The 27605-nt window shown below is 46.3% G+C and overlaps 1 protein-coding gene across 5 annotated transcripts in view; it reads left to right on the top strand.

Annotated features, from left to right (window-relative positions):
• Positions 1–27605, top strand: part of RBMS3 (RNA binding motif single stranded interacting protein 3) — a 989419-nt gene that overhangs the window by 167118 nt on the left and 794696 nt on the right. The window contains exon 1 of one of the 5 annotated variants that reach the window (XM_075921985.2): positions 26177–26246. The exons of the other annotated variants lie outside the window; for them this stretch is intronic. The gene's annotated coding sequence lies outside the window, so the exon portion shown is untranslated. Of the gene's footprint in view, positions 1–26176; positions 26247–27605 lie in introns of those variants that run through there. 5 annotated transcript variants of the gene reach the window in all.

Genomic DNA, 27605 nt, shown 5'->3' with positions numbered 1-27605 from the left:
GCCTCCCTGAACAATCAATATTCTAGTGAACATTTTTAATTTCAGTGTGAGGAGGAGGAGAAGAAGAAAATTAATTCCAAAGCGGAGACTGCTGAGCAGCATTTCCAGATTCACCTCGTGGTTTACATAACTTAATCTGCCACTGCAGAACATTCATAACCCAATCAGAGTGCATAGTATGAGCAGGTTTATAATTTAACATCATGGGAAAGCCTGAGTGGAGGCTGTGGACTCTTGTTTGAAGAAAAGATATAGTACAATTCTTCTGAATTACAGTACAGGTTTTAGGATTTTTTACTATGAAAAAGCTAGCAGCAATTGCATTCAATGTATATGTCCTATTTTTACAATGTGAGTTGATTAAATGAAAGACTACTAACAACAAACAAAGTATGCTGTATTTTGATTGTTATGAAACAAGTTATATTTTAGGTTGAGTCCTACATGCCACAATGTCACAGAAAATACTGTGCCTATAAATACATATAGCATTGTGAGTGGTGGGTGATTCAGGAGAAAGAATAGCAGGGTTTTACTTGCAAATGAGTGATATTTTGAATACTCATAATTTATTTACTCTATCTTAAAATTTCAGCCTATAAATTATACAAGAAACTGAATATTATAGTGCTGGAGAAGACTAAAATGGCAAGTATTCATTTTCAGCACTTACATCCCAGTTTATAAAGAAGAGCTGCTCTTTAACGTCCAGGAATGACAGATAGCTCTGTGTAGATATCTGATGTATTAACTTTATACTAAACTTCTGGCCCTTTCATTAATTTCTGTTTGAATACCTTGTCCGGATTCTGAGGCACACTTGCTCAGGAAGGCTGACTTGTTAAACATGCCCAAATTGCGTGCAGGATATATTAGGAACATTCCTTAATTACAAAAGCTCACAATCTGTTATATATTTTGAAGAGTTTATTTAAATGTGGATTGTTTGTGCAAAAAAAAAAAAAAGTCATACTTCGCAATTACCTGCAGATACCAAATTTTGCACAAACAATCCTGCCACTTATATTAGCTGAATGCACTAGCTTTTATACTGGAATATTCTGGGTGAAAGGTTTAAATCAGTGGTCCCCAATGTGGTGCCCGCCATCCAGCCTGTGAGCCACTTATTGCCCACCCGTGGGCTAAGGACACCCAGACTGAACTGAGAGACTGCCATCAAGCGGAGAGTCAAATCACTTTTATCTTTCCAGCCTCATAATACTTCCATACATGGTAACCTGAACTCACTGCCCACCAGTTGTTAGTTATATTAATGTGTGATGTGTCTTCACTAGGCTAACTTGTGATGATATCTTAAATCTTTCACTTATGCTCTTTGTTTTTCACTTATGACAATATGGATGGGAGATGAAGCTTATTAAATTGGGATTCTTGCTGTTGTGTCTCCTCCTAGAGAAGGGAGCTAATTAAGAAAGATTGGTGCAGAAGCAGAGTAATCACTTAGGGTATGTCTACACTACAAAGTTAATTCGAACTAACAGCCGTTAGTTCGAATTAACTTTGATAGGCGCTACACTAGCGATCCGCTAGTTCGAACTTAATTCGAACTAGTGGAGCGCTTAATTCGAACTAGGTAAACCTCATTCTACGAGGACTAACGCCTAGTTCGAATTAACTAGTTCGAATTAAGGGCTGTGTAGCCACTTAATTCGAACTAGCTGGAGGCTAGCCCTTCCCAGCTTGCCCTGGTGGCCACTCTGGCCAACACCAGGGAAACTCTTCTGCCCTCCTCCTGGCCCCGGAGCCCTTAAAGGGCCACGGGCTGGCTACAGTGTTTGTGCTAGTTGCAAGCCTGCCAGCACCCAGCCAGCAGACCCTGCACCTGCCACAATATGAGCCAGCCACCCGATGCCACCCGGCCCTCCCCCTCTTCCTGGGACTAGGCTGGCGGCTCCCAGGAGCCTGCCCGGGGCTGCAAAAGGCGGGCGCCCGCTTGGTCAGGTGCGGAGATCGTGGACCTCATCGAGGTTTGGGGGGAAGCCTCCAATGTCCACGATCTCCACACTAGCCACAGGAATGCGGCCGTGTACAGCCGCATGGCTGCCAGCCTGGCGGACAGAGGCCACCAGTGGAGCCGGGAGCAGGTCCACTGTAAAATCAAGGACCTGCGGCAGTCCTACTCCCGTGCCTGCCAGCCAGGGGCCGACCCGGAGGCCTGCCCCTATTTTGAGGCCCTGGACCACATCCTGGGGGCTCACGCCATCCATGCCCCCCGGGTGGTGATCGACCCCGGGGCAGAGGGACCCATCCCTGACACCGAGGAGGAGGAGCCGGAGGACACCGAGAGCCAGGAGCCTGCTGGGAGCCTGCCCAGGACCCCCGAGGAACCCCACAGACCACATCACCTGTGTCGTCCGAGGCCGGGGAGGGCTCCACATGTGAGTACCATCATGCTTCCCTTATGTGTATGCGGAGGGTGGGGGGAGAGGGAGCCCAGGGACTGTGCGTCTGGGCCTTGCCCACCATGGAGCAGCAGCTGGGTGTCATGCAGGGGCCTTGGCCTTGCAGAGGGGGGCTGGGTTTCACCCACCTTGTCTCCAGGGAGAATTGACTGCTGCTCTTGTTTCACCACAGCCACAGCACCTGGGACTGCAGGGCGCACCACCCCGCCTGCAGCAGCCACCCGCGCCCGGGCCAGCAGGCGTGCTAGGAACCAGAAGGACTACCAGCGGCGGCACCTCCGGTTCCTGGAGCAGCTGCTCCACAACCAGGAGCAGTGGGTCCGGGAGGACCTTCGGCTGCGCCAGCGGAGTTTGGAGGCGCTGGAGGAGCAGGGCTGTGCCCTCAGAGGTCACCTCCAGACCCTGGTCGACCGGTTCCTGCCTCCTCCTGCTCCAGCTCCTGCGGCTGCTCCAGCTCTCACTCCTCCTCCCACCCCTGCTGCCCCTGCTCCCCCTGATGCCCCTGCTCCTCCTCCCGCTTCCTCCGCACCCTCCGTCCCTCCTGCTCCACCATCCACACTCATTACCCCCCGATGCCCCCGCACCCACAGTGCTGCGAGACGGGAGAGCCAGCCCGACCCTCAACCCTGAGCTTTCCCTTCCCTTCCTCCCCTTCCACCCCCTTCCAGCTCCCTCCTCCCAGGTGGGAGAGGGCCTCTCCCACCCTCACTCCTCCCTCCCCCCACCCCAGTTATGTAAAATAAAAAGAGATTTTTTTTTGCCAAAACAGGTGTCTTTATTTGCCATTAGGAAGAGGGGTTAGGGAGGGGAAAGGGGAAGGGGGGAGAAGGGGGAAGAAGCCCCCAGTGGGGCATGCAGGGAGAGTTCAGTCCTCCTCCTCCACATGGAAGCTCTCCCGCAGGGCTTCCCGGATTCGGACGGGCTTCCTGGACAGCGGCGGTGCGGGGCTGAGCATAGTGGCCAGCCATGCAGTCATGAGAACATAAGAACGGCCGTACTGGGTCAGACCAAAGGTCCATCTAGCCCAGTATCCTGTCTACCAACAGTGGCCCCAGAGAGGGTGGACTGAAGACAATGATCAAGCGATTTGTCTCCTGCCATCCCTCTCCAGCCTCTGACAAACAGAGGCCAAGGACACCATTTTATCCCCTGGCTAATAGCCTTTTATGGACCTAACCTCCATGAATTTATCCAGCTTCTCTTTAAACTCTATTATAGTCCTAGCCTTCACAGCCTCCTCTGGCAAGGAGTTCCACAGGTTGACTACACGCTGTGTGAAGAAGAACTTTCTTTTATTCATTTTAAACCTGCTACCCATTAATTTCATTTGGTGTCCTCTAGTTCTTCTATTATGGGAACTAATAAGTAACTTTTCTTTATCAGCCCTCTCCACACCACTCATGATTTTATAGACCTCTATCATATCCCCCCTCAGTCTCCTCTTTTCTAAACTGAAAAGTCCCAGTCGCTTTAACCTCTCCTCATATGGGACCCATTCCAAACCCCTAATTATTTTAGTTGCCCTTTTCTGAACCCTTTCCAAAATATCCTTTTTGGAGGTGAGGAGACCACATCTGTACACAGTATTCAAGATGTGGGCATACCATAGTTTTATACAGGGGCAGTAAGATATTCTGGGTCTTATTTTCTATCCCTTTCCTAATAATTCCTAGCATCCTATTTGCCTTTTTGACCGCCGCTGCACACTGTGTGGAAGTTTTCAGAGAACTGTCCACGATAACTCCAAGATCTCTTTCCTGATTTGTCGTAGCCAAATTAGCCCCCATCATACTGTACGTATAGTTGGGGTTATTTTTCCCGATGTGCATTACTTTACACTTATCCACATTAAATTTCATTTGCCATTTTGTTGCCCAATCACTCAGTTTGGTGAGATCTTCTTGGAGTCCCTCACAGTCTGCTTCTGTCTTGACTATCCTAAACAGTTTGGTATCATCTGCAAACTTTACTACCTCACTGCTTACCCCTTTCTCCAGATCATTTATGAATAAGTTGAAAAGGATTGGTCCCAGGACTGCCCCCTGGGGTACACCAGTAGTTACCCCTCTCCAATCTGAAAATTTACCATTTATTCCTACCCTTTGTTTCCTGTCTTTTAATCAGTTCTCAATCCAAGAAAGGACCTTCCCTCTTATCCCATGGCCATGTATTTACACAAGAGCCTTTGGTGAGGGACCTTGTCAAAGGCTTTCTGAAAATCCAAGTATACTATATCTACTGGATCTCCCTTGTCCGCATGTTTGTTAACCCCTTCAAAGAACTCTAACAGATTAGTAAGACAGGATTTCTCTTTACAGAAACCATGTTGACTTTTGTCCAACAAATTATGTTCTTCTACATGCTTCACAATTTTATTCTTTACTATTGTTTCGACTAATTTGCCCGGTACTGAAGTTAGACTTACCGGTCTGTAATTGCCAGGATCGCCTCTAGAGCCCTTTTTAAATATTGGTGTCACGTTGGCTACCTTCCAGTCATTAGGTACGGAAGCCGATTTAAAGGATAGTTTACAAACCACAGATAATAGCTCAGCAATTTCCCATTTGAGTTCTTTTAGAACCCTTGGATGAATGCCATCCGGTCCCGGAGATTTGTTAACATTACGTTTTTCTATTTGTTCCAAAACCTCCTCTACTGACACTATAATCCGGGACAGTTCCTCAGATTCATCACCCACAAAGGACGGTGCAGATTCAGGAATCTCCCCAATGTCCTCAGCCGTGAAGACTGAAGCAAAGAAATCATTTAGTTTCTCCGCAATGGCTTTATCGTCCTTGATTGCTCCTTTTATAGCTCGATCATCTAGGGGACCCACAGGCTTTTTAGCAGGCTTCCTGCTTCTAATGTACTTAAAAACATTTTGTTATTTCTTTTCAGCACACAACATGCTGCCATCACAGGAGGGATGTTGTGCTCTGCGAGGTTGAGATGGGTGAGGAGGCATCTAAATCGGGCTTTCAATCGCCCGCAGGTCCCCTCTATCACAATGCGGGCCCTGGTCAGCCTCACATTGAAGGCCTGGCGGGAGGGGTTGAGGTGCCCCGTGTAGGGCTTCATCAGCGAGGGCTGTAGGGGGTAGGCCGCATCCCCCACCAGGCACATGGGCATGTCCACGTCCCCGACCCTGATGTGGCGGTCAGGGAAGAAGGTCTCAGCCTGCAGCCTCTGGCACATGGAGGAGTTCCGGTACACCCGTGCGTCGTGTGTCTGGCCTGAAGGAGGACGGAGAAGTACCCTTTTCGATTCATGTACTGGAAGGGCTGGTGTTCCGGGGCACGGATAGGGATGTGCATCCTGTCGATGGCCCCCCTGCAGTTGGGGAAGCCAAGGGCACTGAACCCCCGGATGACGGCATCCGGGTCGACGAGGCAGACCACCCTGCGGTGTAGCTCCCAGTTGATGGCCTTGACCACCTGTGGAGAGACACAGCAAAGCACGAATCACTGGGGCACCCAGGTGGCTGGGAGTGTTCGTGCCCTGGCAGTGCCCCGCACCCCACTCCCGGAAGCAACCCCCCCCGGGCGGCGTGTAGTACGGCCGGGAGAGACCGGTCCCTCTGGTGCGGGGCACTTTCGCCTCCTCCCCTCCATCCCCCCCTTTTTCCCTGGGGCGGCCCATCCCCTCCTTGCAGCCCCTTCCCCCCTCCCCGGTCCAGTGGCCGATGAGTGCCGTACCTGCATGAGCACTGCTCCGACGGTGGATCTCCCCACGCCGAACTGATTCCCGACGGATTGGTAGCTGTCCGGCGTGGAGAGCTTCCAGAGGGCGATGGCCACACGCTTCTGGAGGGGGATGGCGGGCCTCATGCAAGTGTCCCTTCTGTGCAGAGCAGGGGCGAGCCACTCGCAGAGCTCCAGGAATGTGTCCCTCTTCATTCTGAAGTTCTGGGTCCACTGTTGGTCTCCCCAGTGCTCCAGGATGATGCGGTCCTACTAGTCGCTGCTGGTGTCCAGACTCCAGATGCGGCAGGGCACGCTGGCGCCCGGGCGCCGCCGCAACTGCTCCATGGTCCCCAGGGTGGCCAGGCGGAGAGGCAGGGGGCTGATGTGCACCAGATGGTGCCAGGCAGCATCCAGCCATTGCTGGCAGGCTTGCAGCAGCAAGTCCAGAAACTGCACCAGAAAGTGCAGGGTAAGCTCTGGCTCCATGTTGCCACCTACAGCGGCGTCCCCGAAGGGAAGCACCGACACAGACGGGCGCAGACAAAAACGCTTTGCTGTCCCTCGGCGAGGTAGGCAAGCAAGTGGAAAAGATGAGAACCGGCTGTCGAGGGGGGTCCCTTTAAGCACGAGCCTCAGATAGCCTCAGACAGCAGCCACACAAAGCAACCACTGACCTAATGCCATGCCAGAACTGATTTCAGCCGCCCTTAAGTGCTCCCCAGCATCCAATGAGTGTGGATGCTCTAGTTTGAATTAGCAAAACGCTAATTCGAACTAGTTTTTAAGTCAAGATGCGCTAATTCGAATAAGTTAGTTCGAATTAGCGCTGTAGTGTAGACATACCCTTAGGCACTATGTTAAAATCAAGGGAATTGCAATTCTGCTCTCCATGGTGTCTGAAAAGAATGGGCATGAGCCACTGTGGCTAGGGGCTTGATGGCATTGGTGGTTGTCTGGTTGGTTCTTGCTTATAGGCCAAGGTCTAGTTGATTGTCACATGTGGGTCTGGGAAGGAATTTTCCCCCAGGAATTTTCTTCTGCAGTGTGTGGGTGCAGGTCACTTGCCAGGATTATCTGGGCATATCTCACTGACTCATTTCCCTGCCATTGCAGGGGCCTCAGCCTTAGTGCAGTTCAATCCTTCCTATTCTCTCCCTGTGGCACATAATAGGTCTAAATTTGTTTGCTGGATTTAATATGGAGTACTGGGTGGTGGTGTTGTCCTGTGATACTAAGGAGGTCAGATTAGATGATCAGGTGGTTCCTCCTGGCCTTAAACTCTATGACTCTAACCTGTAACTGCATGTCCCCCAGTAGTTTACATGATATTGCTTTCAGTTGTGAAGTCTTAAAATAAAACACTGCCGTAAATATTTGTATCTGCGTGCAAAAATCATAAGCTGTAGCTTAGAACTATGAAGATGTATATAGACCTTCTTTTGTTTGAAAAGGACATTTGCTTCTTATAAAAATTTAAGAAGTTAAAATACTCCACATTTCAAGCAAACGGCTTAATCCTTTGTCAAGCAAACCATTCTTTAACTTCATTGATAGCTCGCCTGACTAAGGAATGTAGGATTGGAAACATGATTGATTATAATGATTATTATAATTTATGATGATTCATTTACACTCCCATCTGAATGCTATATGTCTGCACTTGTATATAACTCTTATTGGTCTTAGGTTGTTATAGGTCAGTCTGAGGAGCATGAAGTGAAAGATCTTTGCTGTATCTATTCTGTATACAGTGATTGCCATTATAGAGTTATAATTCACTCAGAAGTGCCACTGGCTTCTGTTCAAGATTATTCAGAATATTGCCCCTATGCTTAGAGCAGGAAACAGTGGTGTACTGTAACAAACATTTGTTTGTTAACATTGGCAAACAGTAACTTTAATGATAACCTCTATATAGTGTGCACTATATAAATGATGCAGTCTCCCATGGAGTATCTCAAAAGGAAGAAGACTTATTTTTAAAAATATGTTCCAAATAGGTCTTATATAGTCTTTTCTGTTTCATTCCCCTTTCTTTTCTACGTCATATTGTATAACTATGAAAATAAAGAGATTGAAATACGTTTTTATTAATTGTTTTCCAAAATAAAAAAACTGTGTGATTGAAAATGCTGTAAAACGTCCAATTTGTACAGAAATTCCTGTGTGAAGGTAGGAAGACAGCACTAGTAATTAGGATATGGTACTGAGGTATCTGGGTTTGGTACCCAGTGCTGCCACAGGCTTCCTCTCTGAACATAAATACCAAGATACCTATATAACTAGACTTTTTATTTGTTGTGAGGAAAAAAGTTGACCGTATCTGATAGGTTCTTAACATGTAAAATACCATTTATTGTCACAATATAGATCTTGTTGTTGTTTCAGATGGTTTGGGGAGATAGAAATGTAGCTAAAAGAAATGTGGTGTATGTGAGAAGTCCTGTCTGGGATGATTTAGTTAGCTGAACTCAGTGACCTCCTGAGGTCTCTTCTAGCCCTATGATTCTATGAGAAGAATGAAATTTATCATGATTATTACAAGTTCAAATGCAATAAAAGCTAGTTATTGAGAACATGGGTGGTTATTCTGATCACACTTAGATATGTGGCAGCTTAAGTAAACAACTCAGACTCAGACAGCTCCATTAATTAATTATAACTCTGTATTCCAGCAGATGCTTGAAATTTCTAATACCCATGTAGAATATTTATAAGGAACATGTCTATAGCAAGTCTAAACAAACAAACTTTAACATGTGGGTAATGGTAAGAAGAGAATTTTACTTTTTCTGTATGTGCATACACACACACACACACACACACACTCTCTCTCACAGAAAAGGTACAGTAAAATTCTCTTCTTATTTACAATATGTATGTACATATATGTTATTTTGCTCCTATTCTCCTTTTAAATAGCAGTGTGGTACTACAGAAGTAGAAGTGTTGCACTATATATTGTGCTTCACTTCCGTGAAAGACATTTAGAATATCATTTCAGTAACTTTTAAAAAGTGTGTCTGAAGAGGGCAGCCTTACCTCATACTTGAAATTTTCTTAATTTGAAAAGGTACATTGTGCAAATTTCTTAATTTTTGTACATTGTGCAAATTATTTGTGCTACAAGGTACAAGTTCAGTCTTGAGTGTGCCATTCATAATTACTTCTGTTTTCCTTGAAATGTCTTTCCTTCTATGTTTTACCGACCCATCAAAATCAATATTACTTTTTAAAAACAAAGTACCCACACTATACACTAAAATAAAACACTTTTTCCTTTCTAATTCTTAATTTTTAGAGATTTAATTAGTAAATTTGTACTAAAAAATCCTGATTTCCATAGAGCAAGCACCTGAAGATGTTATAGGTACTGTTTATTCAATTTACCCCCTAGAAAACAAGAAGCTTTGAATACTAAAAGGCTGTGTCTAGACTGGCAAGTTTTTCCAGAAAATCAGCTGCTTTTCCGGAAAAACTTGCCAGCTGTCTACACTGGCCGCTTGAATTTCTGGAAAAGCACTGACAATCTCATGTAAGATCGTCAGTGCTTTTCCGGAAAAACTATGCTGCTCCCGTTCGGGCAAAAGTCTTTTTCCGAAAGACTTTTGCACAAAGAGGCCAGTGTAGACAGCACAGTACTGTTTTCTGCAAAAAAGCCCCGATCGCGAAAATGGCCATCGGGGCTTTTTTGCAGAAAAGCGCGTCTAGATTGGCCACGGACGCTTTTCCGCAAAAAGTGCTTTTGTGGAAAAGCATCCTGCCAATCTAGACTCGCTTTTCCGAAAATGCTTTAATGGAAAAGTTTTCCGTTAAAAGCGTTTTCGGAAAATAATGCCAGTGTAGACGTAGCCAAAATGTATGTACTTAGACCAAGAACACTTATTGACACTTCTCCCTGAATTTCATGCTTTCAATCCTGAACAGCTCTCCAGATTTCAAAAAGAAGAGCTCACCTGAAAGCTCACGCAGGGCTGTTACTTGCTCTTCATAGCTAATGTTTTATGTTTTCATTACAAGAAAATATTTTAAAAGTTTTCTAAGTGCACATACGCCAACAGGGCTAGGTGAATGGCTACTTGAGATTTAGCAATTAGTGTGATAGATTTAAGAGGCTCTGAGGAGAATTTATCACTGAGGTGACCCTTGATCATTGTGCAGGGCGAGGCACTGAATGATGTATTTTCACATATTGCTGCTGCAGCCTCTATGTTGCATTTACCCTCTTTCAGTGACAGGCGAATTTGAAAGCCTGTCTCGCCTTCCCTTGTGTCATGATTTAGATTCTGGGATAGGCTTAGGGGAGAATGAAAGAGAGCTGAGTAGAGTGAGAGAGAATGAGAACAAGAAAAGGGACTCTGAGAATGCAATGAACCTCTAGGCTCATTTTCATAGAAGTTTTAAAAGGGAATGCAGATAGAGTCAGTAGTGCATCTGGGACTGTGCAGTTAGATCATTGGATGGATCTGTCATGTAATTAAGTACACTGCAAATATGTGTTATGCAAATTAGCTGAATCTTTATAAAAAGACAATTGCACAATAGCTTATGCTTTGCATAGGTAATAACATTCAAGGCCTTGGCTTCCATGCAAAACACATCAGTCTGTGAAAATCGAGGGTCAACCCTGGATTAATTAAAATCAGTGCTAATCTACCATAAGCTCCCATTCCTGGAGGCTATGTCTACACTGCAGGCTTTTTGCGCCAGAACGGCCGTTCTTGTGCAAAAACTTGCGGAGTATCTACACCGCACACATGTTCTTGCACAAGTAAATTTACAGTAAAGCATCAGAAAAGAGGGCTTCTTGTGTAAGAGTTATTCCTCTCCACACGAGGAATAAGCCCTATGGTGTAAGAGTTCTTGCTCAAGAAGGCAATGTGGATGGGCAACAGGGGTCTCTTGTGCAAGAAACCACTATGGCTAAAATGGTTTCAGAGCTTTCTCACGCAAGAGAACATCCACACTGCCATGGACGCTCTTACGCAAAAGCACATGGCAGTGTGGACATGCTCTTGTGTGAGACCTTTTGCTCAAGAACTCTTGTTCAAAACAGTTCTTGCGCAAGAAGCCTACAGTGTGGACGCAGACGTAGTGTTTTGGCAGGTTTTTTTGATAAGCCAAGGTAAAAACAGAACATTCAACATTAACTGTAGATAGAGTAGCAAATATTTGCAACATGTTGTAACGAAAGACTATTGGGTTATACTGAGTATTAGGTATGGTTTCCTTTTGTTGCTAGTTTCACCTGTATTACTGGTGCTTAACAGAGACTTGTTGTTTATCATCAGCTAAATATGCTAAGTTGTGCCTAACTACTAGGTCAAATTCACTGTAGATTACTTGTCTGAAATACACAGGCAGAAAAGTAATAAAACTGTACTCAGTTTTGCTGTAAGTTCCAAAGCCTACATTTAGCACCACGAGCAAAACATCTATAAATAGAAGAAATAGTAAACATCTACAATATTGCTAGACAGAGTCAGATGACTTATTCCACTAGGCACTGGAAACTCTAGGCTAATATCAATTCCCATTTGTTTTACTTCTGCAAAGATCTTGTGGAATTTATCCTCTTTTGACCCCAAGTTTGAAAGTTCAGTTACACCATCTCATCGTGGTTTTTGACCACAAGCAAGTTAGTAATGTTAAGTATAGCTCATTGCTAACACTTTTTATCTCACACAAAGCTGCTCTGGGAATAAGTAAGATGATAGATTCTGTATACTACAAAATGTAAATCAGCATATTTGCATCTCTGGGTTTGTTTAACCTCTTATGTCCTCTAGAGCACCAAAATAATCATATGAAATTGGTAGGAGAAAAATGTCAGTTAACATATCCTTGCCAATAACAATGAGGAGTCCTTTACCTGCTAAATGGTCAGATATATTGCCATTTTGGTTAAGTGAATTTCATTGCTTTTGCCAATTGTACCTCAATAATTGTGAGTGGTTGAAACTTCAGTAAATTTGCTTAGAACCAAGTCTAGACAGTTGCTTGCACAGTGGGTATAAAGTACTCATTTTGAATGAGTGCCAGAGTTCCAATAAAAGTGTCTACTCATTGCACTAGCTCCATCAAAGCTCAAACCCACAAATTCACTGAGATTCACTCGTCTGGTTGGCAGCTCAGTCAATATCTCCCCAGCTCTGTCTCTTCCTGTCACAACATTGATTTCTGTAAGCTAGAGAAAGAAATCTCAGGTGACATTCTGCAAAAACTTGAAGCACAGAATTCTTTTTTTCACTGCCTACTGTTTCATCTGCAATTTATAGCCTTTCTCTCTCATAAGTCTGCCTCTTATAACTTGATCATGATAGTCACATCAGCTGATTCTGAATGTTTCTGGCTTGATATTGGGTATTTTTGGACTATATACTTGTTGACTCTTCAGCCTCTTGTTATCAGTGAACAAAAACGGCTTAGATTGGATAATATCTTTCTGTACTGAGCTGACAAACCATAATATACCTTGTTCAAAAGCTTCAGCGGGGTAGCTGAGTTAGTCTTTAACTGGAAAAACTTAAAAAACATGAATAGTCTCGCAGCACCTTAAAGACTAACAAAACATGTAGATGCTATCATGAGTTTTCATAGGTACAACCCACTTCTTTAGATGACTGGAGTATTAAAAGCCCAGATCCAAGAATAAATAAGGGAAGGCGGGAAGAAAAGGAATGGGGGAGGAGGGAGAGAAAAAAGAGAAAAAATAGTGAATTAAGATTGTTTAAGTTACACAAGGCTGATAAGAACAATTTCCACCCCTATAAGTACCCATTGTTTGTTTGGCTGGCTAAGTCATTAGGATGTGAAAGGTATTGTGTGAGCCAACCAATATCTTTATTCATTCCTCTCTGATAGGAATTAAACTTGTAAATGAAGTTAAGTTCCAACCCTTCCCTGTGTGTTTGGCTTGTGGCTACGCAGAAAAGAGGACAAATTTTGGCCAACTACCATACTATGGTTTTACATTATCAGCAGAGCATTCTGCTCTCACTCTGAATGCTTAGTAATGACCAATCTGGGATTAGCAGTATTGCTCAATAGTTGCAGTCCAGTTTTCAGGTCCAAAATCCCATTACAAGTCCAATTTTCAACCCTTTTCCTTGCCTCCAACTCCCAAAGAAGAATTCCTTGGAAATACCACATGCTGCAACTAAGATAGACAATAAAAGGGATTAGTTTGGGACTCCTTTATAGTGGGACGGAGCATCTGTTTTGAAACCTGTTGAGGTCAGGGGGAAAGACTTCCTTTGGAGTTTTGGGCTTTGGATCAGGCCCATAAAGAGGAGGCTGGGGTAGGAAGTGTGAGCTAGTATAAGTAGGAAACAACAAAGTTAGGACCAGTAATGATCTTGCTTACCCATGAGGAGTATTAAGTTTCAGAGAGGGAGCCATGTTAGTCTGTTTCAGCAAAAACAACAAGGAGTCTGGTGGCTCTTTAAAGACAAATTTATTAGGGTATTAGGGCATAAGCTTTTGTGATGTGGAAGGAAGGAAGGATAAATCTAGTGTCACACCATAAATCTAGTGTCTCTATTCAGTCTGTGATTTTTAGTGTCTAATAAAGTTATGAATTCACATTAAAAGGCATTATAAATTATGGATATTTGTTCATTCTCTTTATTGGAAACAATCATTTGACTGCCATTTTTTAATTTGGAAGAGATGGGCTCTAACAAGTGTAGGTAGGTTGTCACTTCTTTTATTTTGTGTTTAGTTGGACTAAATAACTTGTTTGCTTGTTTGTTTTTAAATACTGCTGCGAAAAGGGTTGATGTAGTTCATGGGTTGAATCCTAGCCCTGTTGAAGTCCACAACAAAAATGACCATTGATTTCAGTGGGGCCAGGATTTCACCCAATAATCACTGTTTTTTCTGCCATAACTAGAAAGGGAAATCATACTATTCAATTATGATTTTTTGTTGTTGTTGGGGCAAGGTATTTTTTTGTTTGTTTCTATCTTTAAATTCCAGCTGTGGAAGCCAACAGACAAAAGAAAAAGCAAGTTAACCAATAAGACTGTTTGTCAGCAAATATTTCTTGAATAGTGGAATCTTTTTAACATGACTTTATTGGTTCTTCTTTTCATAAGCAATAGATGTTCAAAATATTAACTTGTCTGAAAAATGTTCTCACAGAAACAAGCTTTATGCCTAAATCTATTATGATGTTGCTACAAGTCACTATTCTTCTGTTTATCAAGAGAGCTCTTGAATTCAGTGACTAATATATGTAAAATCTATGGGCATTACAAATAAAACATGTATATATGTGTATTTTGGGGGTTACAATGAATTATAATTCCTGAGCCAGTTGTAAATCATTGGCCAGATTCTGAAAATCTTATTCACTTCTTTGCCTGCGGTTTAGTGTATTAGCGGGAGAAGGTGGGTGAGGTAATATTTATTTAATTATGTTGGTGAGAGCAACAAGCTTTCCAGCCACATAGAGCTCTTCTTCAGGTCTGAGAAACTACCTCCGGGTGCCACTGCTAAATATAGGGTGGAACATATTCTTTAGCATAACTGGTTAATTAGGGATCAGTAGTTTCGAGGGATCTGTCAAAGTTAAGTGACCCATTAACATTCCTCAAGTCATAGGTAGGAAAGGAAGGCGTAGGGGAATTGTAAGTGGGTTATAGATGCAATATATCATAAATCTAGTGTCTCTATTCAGTCTGTAATTTTTAGTGTCTAATAAAGTTATGAATTCACACTTGAGATCTTTAAGGTCATGCCCAGAGTGTCCACATGGAAAAGTTACAGTGCAACACTGTGGTGTGGGCTGCTATTTGCACCCCCTTAGCCTGAACTGCCTTACAGGGTAATTCATACCCTTCATTAGCAATTCTATTAATCACAAATGACCTGGAAAAGAATTCAGCTCTCTCCTGCCCCTTAATTATATTGGCTCTTCGGGCAGACCTGTTTCGGCATAGCTGTTATTCAGGAACAGCTTGAGCAACATAGTTATACTGACCAAACCCTCGTGGACACAGTATTATGTTGACAAGAGAACTTCTCTCATTTACACAGCTACTATCTGTTGTGGAGGTAGATTAATTACACCAACAGGAAAAGCTCTCCCCTTGGCATAGGCGCATAGAATCATAGAATTGGAAGAGACCCCTGCTAAAAATAGGACCAATCCCAACTAAATCATCCCAGCCAGGACTTTGTCAAGCTGGGACTTAAAAACCTCTAGGGATGAAGATTCCACCCCCTCCCTAGATTACCCATTCCAGTACTTCAGGACCCTCCTCGTGAAATAGTTTTTCCTGATATCCAACCTAGACCTACCCCCACTGCAACTTGAGACCATTGCTCCTTGTTCTGGCAACCATCACTACTGAGAACAGCCTCTCTCTATCCTCTTTGGTACCAATGCTCAGATAGTTGAAGGCTGCCATCAAATTCCCCCTTCTCTTTTGTAGACTAAATAAGCCCAGATCCTTCAGCCTCTTCTCATAAGTCATGTGCTCCAACCCCCTAATCATTTTTGTTGCTCTCTGCTGGGCTCTCTACAATGCATCCACATCCTTTCTGTAACAGGAGGCCAAAAACTGGACTCAGTACTCCAGATGTGTTCTCACAAGGGCTGAACAAAGGGGAATAACCACTTTCCTAGATCTGCTGGCAATGGTCCTACTATTGCATCCCAATATGCTGTTAGCTTTCTTGGTTACAAGGACACATTATTGACTCATACCCAGCTTCTTATCCCCAGGTCCTTCTCTGCAGAACTGCTGCTTAACTAGTCAGTCCCTAGCCAATGGGAGTCTGTATCAAAAGCTTTGCTAAAGTAAAGGTATATCATGTAAACTGCCTTCCCCATATCCACAGAGCCTGTCACCTTTTTGTAGAAGGCAGTCAGGTTGGTCAGGCAGGACTTGCCCTTGAGGAATCCATGTTGACTATTCCTGATCATTGTCTTCTCTTCCAAGTCCTTCAAAATGGATTCTTTGAGGATTCCTTCCATGATTTTTCTGAGGACTGAGGAGAGGCTGGCTGGTCAATAGCTCCCTGGATTCTCCTTCCTCCCTCTTTAAAAGATGAACACTACCCTCTGGGATCTTCCCTGATCACCATGACTTTTCAAAGATAATGGCCAATGGCTCTGCAATCACATTCACTAACTCCCCCAGCACTCTTGGATGCATTAGATTCAGCCCTATGAGTTTGCGTATGTCCAACTTTTCTAAATAGTTCTTTACATGTTCTTTCTCCACTGAGGGCTGCCCACCTCCTTTCCATACTGTGCTGCCTAGTGCAGCAGTCTGGGAGTTGACCTTGTCTGTGAAGACAGAGGCAAAAAAAAGCATGGAGTACTTCAGCTTTTCCCACATCGTCTGTCACTAGATTACATCCCTCATTCAGGCTATGTCTACACTGTGGGTTTTTTGCGGAAGAGGAAATGCAAATAGAGCACTCATTTGCATATCTCGCACTCTCATTTGCATATCTTCTTCCAATCCTTTTTGCGGAAGAGGTTTTTGTGATAAAAAGCCCTGTGTAGATGGGGCCATTAGTTGGAAAAAAAACCTTTTGCGCAAGAGCCCTTATTCCTCAAAAAATGAGATTTACAGGCCCTTGTGCAAAAGGTTTTTTTTTTTTCACCAAATGGCCCCATCAACACAGGGCTTTTTATCGCAAAAACCTCTTCCACAAAAAGGATTAGAAGAAGATATGCTAATGAAGCACAAGATATGCAAATGAGCACTCAATTTGCATTTCCTCTTTGGCAAAAACCTGGCAGCGTAGATGTAACCTCAGTAAGGATCCCATACCTTCCCTGGTCACCCTCTGACTGCTAACATGCCTACAGAAACCTTTCTTGCTACCTTCCACATCCCTAGCTAGCTGCAAATCTAATTGCACTTTGGTCTTCCTGATTACATACGTGCATGCGTGAGCAATATATTTGTACTCTTCCCTGGTCATCTGTTCAAGTTTCCACTTCTTGTAAGCTTCCTTTTTGTGTTTAAGCTCACCAAAGGTTTCACTGTGAAGCCAAGCTGGTCGCCTACCATATTTGCTTTTCTTACTGCACATTGGAGTTATTACTGCCACTGGAGTAAGCCAATATGAATAAACACACACTGGCAATAGGTCTATTGAAGAAGAAGGTACCACCATTGCATAGTCATTTTTTTATGGCTGTTGTGCTTTCTGGAGTAGCTCTCAAATACAAATCCCAGTCTCAGGGCAGACTGCCAGAAAATAGGGCAGATGCCCCAAACTGGTGGTATCTACTATATTTTTGAGAGAGTTTGGGCAACTATCTGTGTGTCCATCCATCTGTGAGTCCATTTGTTCAAGAATTTCTCTTAAACAGTAAGAGCTAGGGCCACCAGATTTGGTATGCAGCTAGGACCATCAGATTTGGTATCCAGCTTTGATATGCAGGAAGGGGTCTAGTAGGAGGGACAGTTATACTGTAGAATGACATAGGAGGATAATAAGGGGCCAGAGACGGAGACTAGGACAGCTATAACCCCACTGGGTCATCAGGGAGTAGGGACGGTGAATGGTACAGAGATCTACTATATATTTCATGGAGTTTGATCATTTGTGTGTCTGTTTGTGTGTCTGTGCATTTGTCTGTCCCCTAGCTGGGAGACATGCACCTCTCCCCAGGCAGTGGTCATGAACAGGCACTTCTCACCTGGCCCCAAAATGCTGCAGTGAGATAGGGCTGGCAGGGGCAGGCTGCACACTGAACATCTCATCCCCAGCACTACCCCAGAGTACTGATTTAAATGAAGAAAAACAAAACTTATTTGAGTTGAGGACCCAAGCAAGGCCAAATAAATCTTCTCATATTTTATAATTAGATTTATGAAGCCAAAAATAAATATGCACCCTTAAATCACCAAACCAGTATTACCGTGGAGTCACAGACAGTCCCCTTAGTCTTTTCAGCCTCTTTTGCCACCCATGCAAACTGGACTTTGTGAGAACAGATCACACCAAATCAGGGTACTCCCTGTCGCAAAGGATCAGTCACTTACCCCTGACCAACCGGTACTCTGGTTCTCACAACAAAGACAACTCTGGCAGACAATTCTCTTGCAAACTAGGGAGTTTAGCATATAGCCATTTAAACAATTAACTGATAATCCAAATGATTACAAGCACACACATCACTTTGCTGCCTGTGTAACAGAGGCAGCAAGGTGGGGGGATGGTGGGAGCTGGTGCCTGTGCAGAGCCAGCTTTTAAGATGGTTCCCCACGTATACTAGTCCTTAGCAGCTGCCTCCCCCTTGCACTGCCTCCCACAGAGGCAGCAGTGCCAGGGGAGGTGGGAGCTGGTGTTTGGGGGAAGCCAGCTTTAAAAACAGCTCCCCGTGAGCACTGAATCCCATGGAGCCACCTGTCCTCCCACGCCTGCACTGCTGCCTCTGATAGAGAGGGTGATGGGGGCAGGCAGGGACTGGTACACATGGAAAGCTGTCTTTCAAGCTGCCCTCCCCACACATGTTGGCTCCCATGGAGCTTCCTGTCCTCCCCCCCATGCTGCTACCTCTGTATCAGACACAGCAGCATGGAGGGGAGTGGGCAGGAGGGATGCTGGAGCAGCCTCTGACCATGGGGAGCCCCCTATGGACAAGGGCTGCTGCCAGCCCATGTTGCTGCCTCAGAGGCAGCAGCACAGGGCAGCAGACAGGAGCCAGTCTGTGTGGGGAGCCAATTTTTAAACTAGCTCCACTCTTCCATACTGCGTTGTTACCTCTGAGAGATAGGCAGCAGTCTGTGGTAGCAAGAGACTCCCTGGGAGTAGGGCTGGGAGTCAGAAGTGCACTGGCTGCCAACCCCTTCCTTGGGTGAGGGCATATGAGTAACTATGTAACCGCTAAAAATTATTGCAGCTACTTGAGTACTAAAATATCTAAGGGTATGTCTACACTAGCTCGTTAATTCAAGTTAGGTAGGCAAATGAGGCGACCGGAGTTGCAAATGAAGCCCAGGATTTAAATATTCCGGGCTTTATTTGCATGTTCCCGTCCAGTCGCCATTTTGAAATTTCACTAGCCCGAACTAACTGCCCGCGGCTACATGCGACAGTGAAACGTTAACTCGAACTAAGTCCTTAGTTTGAGTTAACTGTTACACCTCATTCCACGAGGAGTAACAGTTAATTCGAACTAAGGACTTAGTTCGAATTAACATTTCACTGCCGCGTGTTGCCGCGTGGCAGTGAGTTCGGGCTAGGGAAATTTCAAAATGGCAACCAGATGGGAACATGCAAATAAAGCCCAGGATATTTAAATCCCGGGCTTCATTTGCAACTCTGGTCGCCTCATTTGCCTACCTAACTTGAATTAACGAGCTAGTGAAGACATACTCTAACATCCTGATTGTAAATTAACTAAAAATGTATTAGCTAAGAAAAAGGAATGAGAATTTTTGAGAGATTAAAGCAGATAAAATACAGGAGAAAATTAGCAGAAGTTTGTATTTCCAAAATGATAGCAGAGATGTAATAAACTGTCAGTTTCCAAAAGTCTCTGGCTATGTTTACACCACAAGGCTTTTGTGCAAAAACATATGATTTTGCGCAAAAATCTGGGGAGCATCCACACCTCAAATGAGCTCTTGCGCAATTAAATGGGCAGTTAAAAGGAAGAACAGAGGGCCTTTGCCAGTGTAGGTAAACCTCCTTTTCTGAGGCATAACTGCTTTTAGCGCTGCAGCTATTGTACAAGAAGGCAAGTGTGGATGCTTCTGAGGGGTTTTTGTGCAACAATTGGTGTCCAGGGAAGAAAAATGGTGGCCGCTGGGCTACTCCGGCCAACTCAATCAGAACTCTATTGTTCCTGTCTGCTGGCTGCCTTTAAAGCTGCAGGTACCCTGCACAATCCTTGTGGCTGTAAGTTGGCAGGAAGCAGGATTCTTCAGGATGCTGCTCTGCTGCAGCCACCAATGTCCTCAGAGCAAGCTCCCCGAGACTGCCCTGGCCCTTCAATGGACCAGCCACAGAGGTCACAGGATCCCCTGAGGGGGACCAAGAGGCATGCCCCCACCTGGAGAAATAAAAACCCTGATGGAATTGTGGAGTGAAGAGGACTCCCTGCAGGACCCCCGGACAAAGCACGGCCGTATCCCTGGCTCCCTGCCCGGACCAGGGAGCATGTCTGGGCTAAGGTGAAGGAGCTCCGTCAGGGATATGAGAAGGCCAGGGAGTGGAGGGGGTGCTCAAGGGCAAGACCTCAAACCTGCCCCTGCTACCAGGAGCTCGACCACATCCTTGGGGTGGCGGGGGGAGAACACTCCTCCCCCACCATTGTGGTGGACTCCGGGCTGGAGCAGCCCATCCTTCAGCGCCCGGAGCCTGATGTTGAGCCAGAGAAGGCAGGTTCAGCAGCCAATGGAGGAGGAGGACGATGATGAGCAGACAGTGGCACCGTCACTCTGTCCCAGGAGCCAGTCCCTGTTAGCCTGGACGTCTCCCAGGCCTCCAAAGAAGCTTGGGAGGGAACCTCAGGTACGTTGGCACACACAGACACATAGGGTGGGGGAGGTGGGTGCACGGGGGCAGGGGGCACACTGTCGCACCAGCTGCTAGGCCAGTACATGCTGCTGCAGTCTAGGCACATGCAATCACACGCAGCGGGAGGGTGCAGCACACAGCCACAGCAGCCAGTCCCTCTACATCCCTGGGAGTCTGCTGCTAGCCTCATGCCTGGCCACACGAGTCTTGCCCTGAGAGAGGAAGGGGGGAGCATAGCCAGCTGCAGGCTAGTCAAAGAGCGCAGGCACAATCACCCCCACACACTCTGGAATGCAGCACACAGCACCTGGGCATGCCTGCACATGAGAGGTGGCAGCCGCTCCCACCTGATAGCCCAGCCAGCCACAGGTGTGTGTGCAGATCCCAGGGAGAGCCAGGCTGCTCACTGCTCCTCTGCCTCCCATGAGGGGATCCACTGTGTGGTACATTGCCCTTGCCTGCCTGGCTGTGGTGTATGTGAGTGTGTGTGGGGGGTGGAGGGCAGCATGGTTCTCTGGCCACCTTGGGGCCCCTGTGACACAGGGAGTGCTGTGCAGGCCACACATGGCCTTGCACCTGCTGCTCACAAAGGAGGACACAGCCTCAGGGAATGTGCGTGCAAGGTGGACTGATCGCTCTTCTTTCTTGTGTCTTCTCCACAGCCAGAGCAACCGGGACAGAGGGCCCAACCACACCACCGCTGCAGCCACCAGCCAGAGTCTGGACAAGCTGCAGACAAGCCAGGCCTGGGGAGGCGCTGATGCGCCAGCACATCAGGGTGATGTGTGACATACACACACCCTGTCGCACCAGCTGAATGCCAACCTGGAGTGTTGGCAGCAGGCATGGAGTGACCTGATGGCAGGCTGTGACACCCTGCTGGACATCCTGTCTCACCCGGGGGAACAGGTGTCTGCTGACGCTGCTCCTGCCTTCCACCCTCCTGCCCCCCTCCTATTCCCATGGACCACCCGTCTGCCCACCCTGCCACGACTCTGTTCCCTCCCTTCCCCATGGCCATAGCTCCTCCGCTAGCCATGCCTATTGCCCCTCCTATGGCTCCTCCTCCTGCCTGCCCGCCAATCCTGGCCCCACTCCAGCTGCCCACCCATTTATCCACCCCAGACCTCATCCCCCCTCCCAGTGATGATCCCCCCCCATCACACAGCCTCCCTCCCCAAGGCCACCTTTGTTTTTGTTAAATAAAAAAAGACTAATTTTGATAGAAAACCAAACAGGTGTGTTTATTGGGAGGTAGGGGTAAGGGGCGAGGGTGTGAGGGAGAAGGGAGAAAGAAGGAAGGGTGGAGGCCCTGGGGATATTTACAGTGGTTCCTGTGAGAACCCCTCCCTCAGGGCCTCCCGAATGCACACCCCAGCCTCATGGGCCTAGGAGGTCGCAGATGTCTGGGCCTGTTCAAAGCCCTGGCCCTCGCGGGTGGCCTCTGCCACCCACGCCAGGAGGAAGGCCTCCCCCTTGCGCTCCACCAAGTTGTGGAGCACACAGCAGACTACCACCACCTCTCCCCAACGTGCAGGCAGGTGAGGAGGCAGCGGAACTGCTCTTTCAAACGTCCAAAGGCACACTCTACCCGGAGGCGGGCTCTGTTCAGGCGGGCGTTGAAAATGTCCTTTGTGTGATCCAGGTGGCCCATGTAGGGGCACATTAGCCAGGGCATGAGTGAGTATGCAACGTCCCCCACTATGTACACTGGCATAGTCTGGTCGCCCACAGGGAACTCCCATCGAGGGGAAAAGGTGCCCGCCTCCAGCTGGGCACACAGGCTGGAGTTGCGGAAAACTCGGGCATCGTGAGCCCTGACCTACCGCCCCACATAAATGTTAGTGAAGTGGCCCCAGTGGTCCATCAGGGCCTGCAGGACTATAGAGAAGTAACACTTGCGGTCCACAAACTGGGCCGCTCTGTGTTTCAGGGTCCTGATAGGGATGTGCATGCCGTTGTTTGCTCCCTCGCAGCTGGGGAATCCCAGCACAGCAAAGCCACCCATGGTAGCATCCAGGTCCTGGAGCCGGATGACTCTGTGCAGCAGCAGGGAGTTGATGGTCCGGATGACCTGTAGGAGAGATGGGAACACATACAACAGAGGTTAAGAGAGGACCTCTGTGCTCCCAGTGGGGTTGCCCTTCTGGCCCTCCAACCCCACAGGAGACTCCCCCATTAGCCCGTGCCCTCCCCCGACCAGCCAGTGTGAGGGTGAGAAGGCACCAGCCTACAGGGCCAAGGCTTTCCCCCCATCTCGTACAGTGCTCAGCCCCCCCATCCTGAAGGTTCCCCTTATGCAACACTCCCCTCCCCCATGCAGGGGCTGCATCCTGTGATGTCCTTACCTGCATGAGGTCAGCCCCAATGGTGGACCTCCGCACCCCAAACTGGTGTGCCACCGGGCAGTAGCTGTCAGGGGTGGCCAGCTTCCAGAGGGTAATGGTGACCTGCTTTTGGAGTGGAATGGCGGGCCGCAGGTGGGTGTCGTGTCGTCAGAGGCCTTCCACATGCAGAAGTTCTGCACCCATTGCTGGTCATCCCACCACTCAGAGCTGGTGTCCAGCCTCCAAATTCTTCTGGGTATGGTGGGTTGGGGCACCCACAGCCAGCCAGAGGTTAAAGAGGAAGATCTCGGGGTCCACCTCCATGAGGCAGAGAGCCCCTTCTTGAAGCAGGCACTGCAGGGAGTGCACCTGGCCCTGCGGGTCCATGGCATGCCCTGGGGCAGCTCCAGCTCCATAGCACAGGGCAGAGTAGTGGAAAGCTGTGTGGTCCCCAAAGAACAAAGGGCAAACACAGCAGGCACTATAGAAGGCTTAGCTTTGCCAAAGAGGCTAGGAAGCAGGCAGCAGAGACAGGGAAGCAGCTGTCCAAAGGGGTCCCTTGAAGTGTGCATCTGTGGAGGGCTCTGGCAACAATACTCAAGAGCAACTGGTGACCTCTAGCCTGGCTAGAAGTGCTTTCGGGTGACTTTTATATGCAGGAGATTGTCCAAGAGTGTAGACGCTCTCTTGCGCAAAAAATCTAGCACGAAAGGCTTCTTGCGCAAGAAGCCTGTAGTGTAGACGTAGCCTCCAGTGGCCCTGTCTACACTTAAAAGTTTATAACAACATGGCTGTACTGATACAACTGTGGTGCTGTAAGAGCACTCATGTAGGTGTGTTATGACAATGAAAGAGAGTTCTCCTGCTGACATAATAAAACCAGCTCAAAACATGGCAGTCATGTTGTTAGGAGAACATCTCCTGCTGACACAGCTCTATTCATACAAGTGCTTATGCTGGCAAAATTTTTGCCACTGAGAAAATGACTAGAACGCGTCCAAAAAATTTTTGGACGAGCAGACACGCTCTTTCGGAAGCCCTCATTTTATGAGGAATAAGGGCTCTTGTGAAAGAAGAGTGTAGGTGGGCCAAATGTCAAAAAAGCCTCTTCCGAAAAAATAATTGGAAAAGGGTACGCAAATTGCAAATCACAATTTACGTACCTTTTTCTGACCTCCCCCACCAAGCAGTAGTGTAGATATAGCCTCAGTGGCATGTTGTTTTTCACGCCCCAACTGACAAATGTTTTGCTGACATAAGTGCAAACGTAGATGTGGCCTAAGTCTATGAATTCCCATTGTTGAAGTCAATAACCCTTGCTCTGGGTTAGTGTTCTTCTTCATTCACATTTCCAAGGCTATGGTCACGTTGAATGGGTAATTTAGTCATAGGAATATATACAATGTAAATCACAGTGGTATACACAATGTAAGAGTAATCTAACAGCAAATTATTTTTCATTAATTTTCACATCAAATATCTTCTCATCTTAACACTAACACACATTTTGATCTAGGGTTATCTGATTACAAGGACATACGTAATGTAATGCAATCGCAACCAATAGGTTATAAATAAGTGACAACACTATTAACATTTCCTTTGAACTCTACCAACAATGCTAAATCTTATTACACAAGAGGACCACACAAATCTCAGTGAAAACTTGTTTGGGCCAAACAGATTCTACATATTTTAATAAGCTTTAAAGTCCCAAGTACTGATTTATATTTTAAGTTCAGCTTGTTTAGTCTGTATTTCAGCAAGTTATTTCTATGTTTGTGTAAACTAAAATGATGTAAACATGGTGACAAAATGCTAATGAATCATCTGTTCGTATATTGTATTGGAGCAGGCTGAGGACCTTATGAAATGCTCTGGTAGGGTATGCATGGAAGTGAATTGATCTATGGCTATTGCCTGAATATAACAAATAAGTAAGTCTTCAGTCTTAGTCATTGATGGACATGTACTATTACCTTACCCATAGATTATCCTGTGTTACTTGGATCCTTTTTAAGTGTTTGACTGGCATGTGGTCCACCAGCGGTGGAGAATCTAAGGCCGGATGTAGACCCTGGGTTGCCTTGATCTGGCCCCTGAAGCTAAGGGTCTCCCCAACACTGGGGAGCCTGCGCTGGCACTCCAGCCCTCCCACTGTCTCCTGCAGCCCCCGACTGATTTTTCTGTGGGTCAGCAGCCCCCAATCCAAAAAAGGATTGGGTAGACACTGTGGTAGACACTGTGACCCAGCTAGTTCTTCTATTACTTCTTATTTCAATAAACAGTTTTGTTCAAAAAAGTGACTCTAGTGACCAAACACTGTTTTCCTAAGACCTGGGTAGATGCTGCGTTGTTTGTTCTCCTTTTATCTGTGCCACTTTGTTGCTGTGAAAAGCATTCTCTTCCCCTCACTTCCCCACCCCCACCCCCACCCCTATCACTGAGCTTGGAAGCTCTTTGGAACAGGCCTATTGGTTCATCAGCACTTGCCCAATCTAGGCTTTCCTCTGGCTCTAGGTTTAAAACATTTTCTACCTATCAGCATTCCTACGTCAGACTTTACCCCTTCAAATAGAGTACTCTCTGGATATTTAAATGATGCCTGTTTTTCTCAGCATCTTTTTTTTTGCCAGTGACTAGTAGCATAGCCAACAAAAAAAAATGTGCAGTTGGTAGTTTTCCTTGCTTTCTGAACCAGTGGTGTGGCTAGGACAGGAAAAGTGAGTGGGGCCAGCTTTCAGGTGGGGGGCTAAGGGGATGATGGAGGGCCCTGGGGGGGGCCAGGAAGGAGTGGGTGTGCAGGAGGGATCCAGTGCCCAGAGAAAGGGGGTGGGAGGGATCCAGTGCTCTAGGGGGACAGGAAGAGGAGGGTGCATAGAAGGGATCTGGGGCCCTGGCAAGAGTCACAGGAGGAATGGGGGCTTGCCTGCCCCAACCCCTCTTATGTGGGGCACACAGGCTGCAGGGCTCCCCCATGGGGCAGAGCGGGACCCTGCTAGAGCTTGAGCTCCATGCACCTCTCCCAACCCCAGCTTGGTGTCTGCCAACCCAGGCACCCCCCATGCCATAGGCTCAACTGGTCCTTTAAGAGGGATGTGGGATCAGCTGCAGTTGCAATTCACTCCCACAGGTGGAGGAAATAAGGAGAGGGGAGGAAAAATGTGATTACAAACCAAGCCAGCTGGGGAATATAGTAAAAACCTGAATTCAGTTAGCTGCTTTCTCCTTAGTTTCTTAGGCTTGGGCTGGCAGTTTCGTGGAAGTAGGAGGAAGACTGGGCTTTAGGGAGAGAGAACTACTGGAAAGAACAGGTACTAAGCCTCCACAGTTCCAGCACATAATGCCTGGGAGAGAAAACAAGCAAGAGCTAACTGAGAAGGAAGTCTGCTGAAAGACCTATAGTGATGGGAGTCTGCTGGCTGAAAAACTGCAGGGAGGAGGGCTGCAAAGGAGGGATGGCTCTAAGCAAGGGGAGCCCCTGACAAAGGACTAGCTGAGCCTGAGGCACAAAGTTAGAAGGCTTTGAATGCTGGTGTTTGTTAATTTCCCAGAAGGGGAGGAATACTGATGAAACTTCCACAATGGGAAGCTTTCTTCCCTGAGGAAGAAGGAGTAACTCAGGTAGTAGAGAAGGCTCATATCACACAGGGAAAGTGCTGCTAGAGTCAATAAAACTAGCAGAAAGAACCCTTATATGCTAATCTTCCTTGTGATAAGTGTGTGTGTAACCTATAGTACTATCCTATCTAGTGGCACTGAAACCACTTAAAGAGGGAGTAAGGTGTCTGCTCTATGGCTGCTCTCAGCTGGCTACTTTCTATCTCAGGGCAGTGGGTGCTCATGCGCTTAGCTTCAGAAGTCTTAGGTTCAAGTCTGCTTGCAGATGGCCAGTGCTAGTCAGTTGGAGATGTAGATCCAGATTCTGATCTAGGCTCTAGTTCTCAGTAATTCATTATGTAGTGAGGCAAGTGGGAAATGCAATCTGCCCTCCAAACATCTCCTGTGGCATGGAGGCTCTCTGAGAGAACTTGAAAGTTAGCAGCAGTCCAGCCTTACAATACTTCCTCAAAACTGTTTCCTATGGAGCCTCCTGGATGCCCAGGGAGTTGGGCCTGTCCGACTTCTGTTGAAAACATGGATGGAAAACATGTTCTTGCAGAACACTTTGATTCTGAAAACTTTTGACCACCTCTAAGAATCCTTTTGTGTTCTCATTTCATTATACAATTGCCCATAAATGGACCCTTTGATGTCTACGCTTGTTTCATTAAACCATGCAAGAATATGCAGATGCTGAGTGGTTAAGAGCAGGATATTGTATTCTTCTTACAGTTTGTACTGGGCAGAATTGTTTTTAACTTTCATTTCTGAAACACAAGGGTTTGGGAATGATTAGGTATGAAAGAAATTTATTACTGAAGGAAATGGGAAAAACATCATATTCCTGGCTATTGACTGAGATTTTGGGACAGCAGGAACAAAGTTAGTTGGATAACACTATTTGCTTTCTAAGTACTTTTAATTAAGAAAAGCATAAGGTGCTTCTAGCAAATTGTTTTCCATTTAAAAAAAAAAAGCTTCTGGAGTAAAGTAATCTGTCATTTTTCAACTCATTATTGGGAGACTTACTAGGTGTCTCCTTCAGAGTTCTATAAAAGCATTTTTGAAAC

This window comes from Pelodiscus sinensis, chromosome 2 (genome assembly GCF_052426305.1).
Source record: "Pelodiscus sinensis isolate ZL-2025 chromosome 2, ASM5242630v1, whole genome shotgun sequence".
Taxonomy (NCBI): domain Eukaryota; kingdom Metazoa; phylum Chordata; order Testudines; family Trionychidae; genus Pelodiscus; species Pelodiscus sinensis.
Note: the sequence above shows the minus strand (reverse complement) of the source record. Positions and strands in the feature narration are given on the sequence as shown.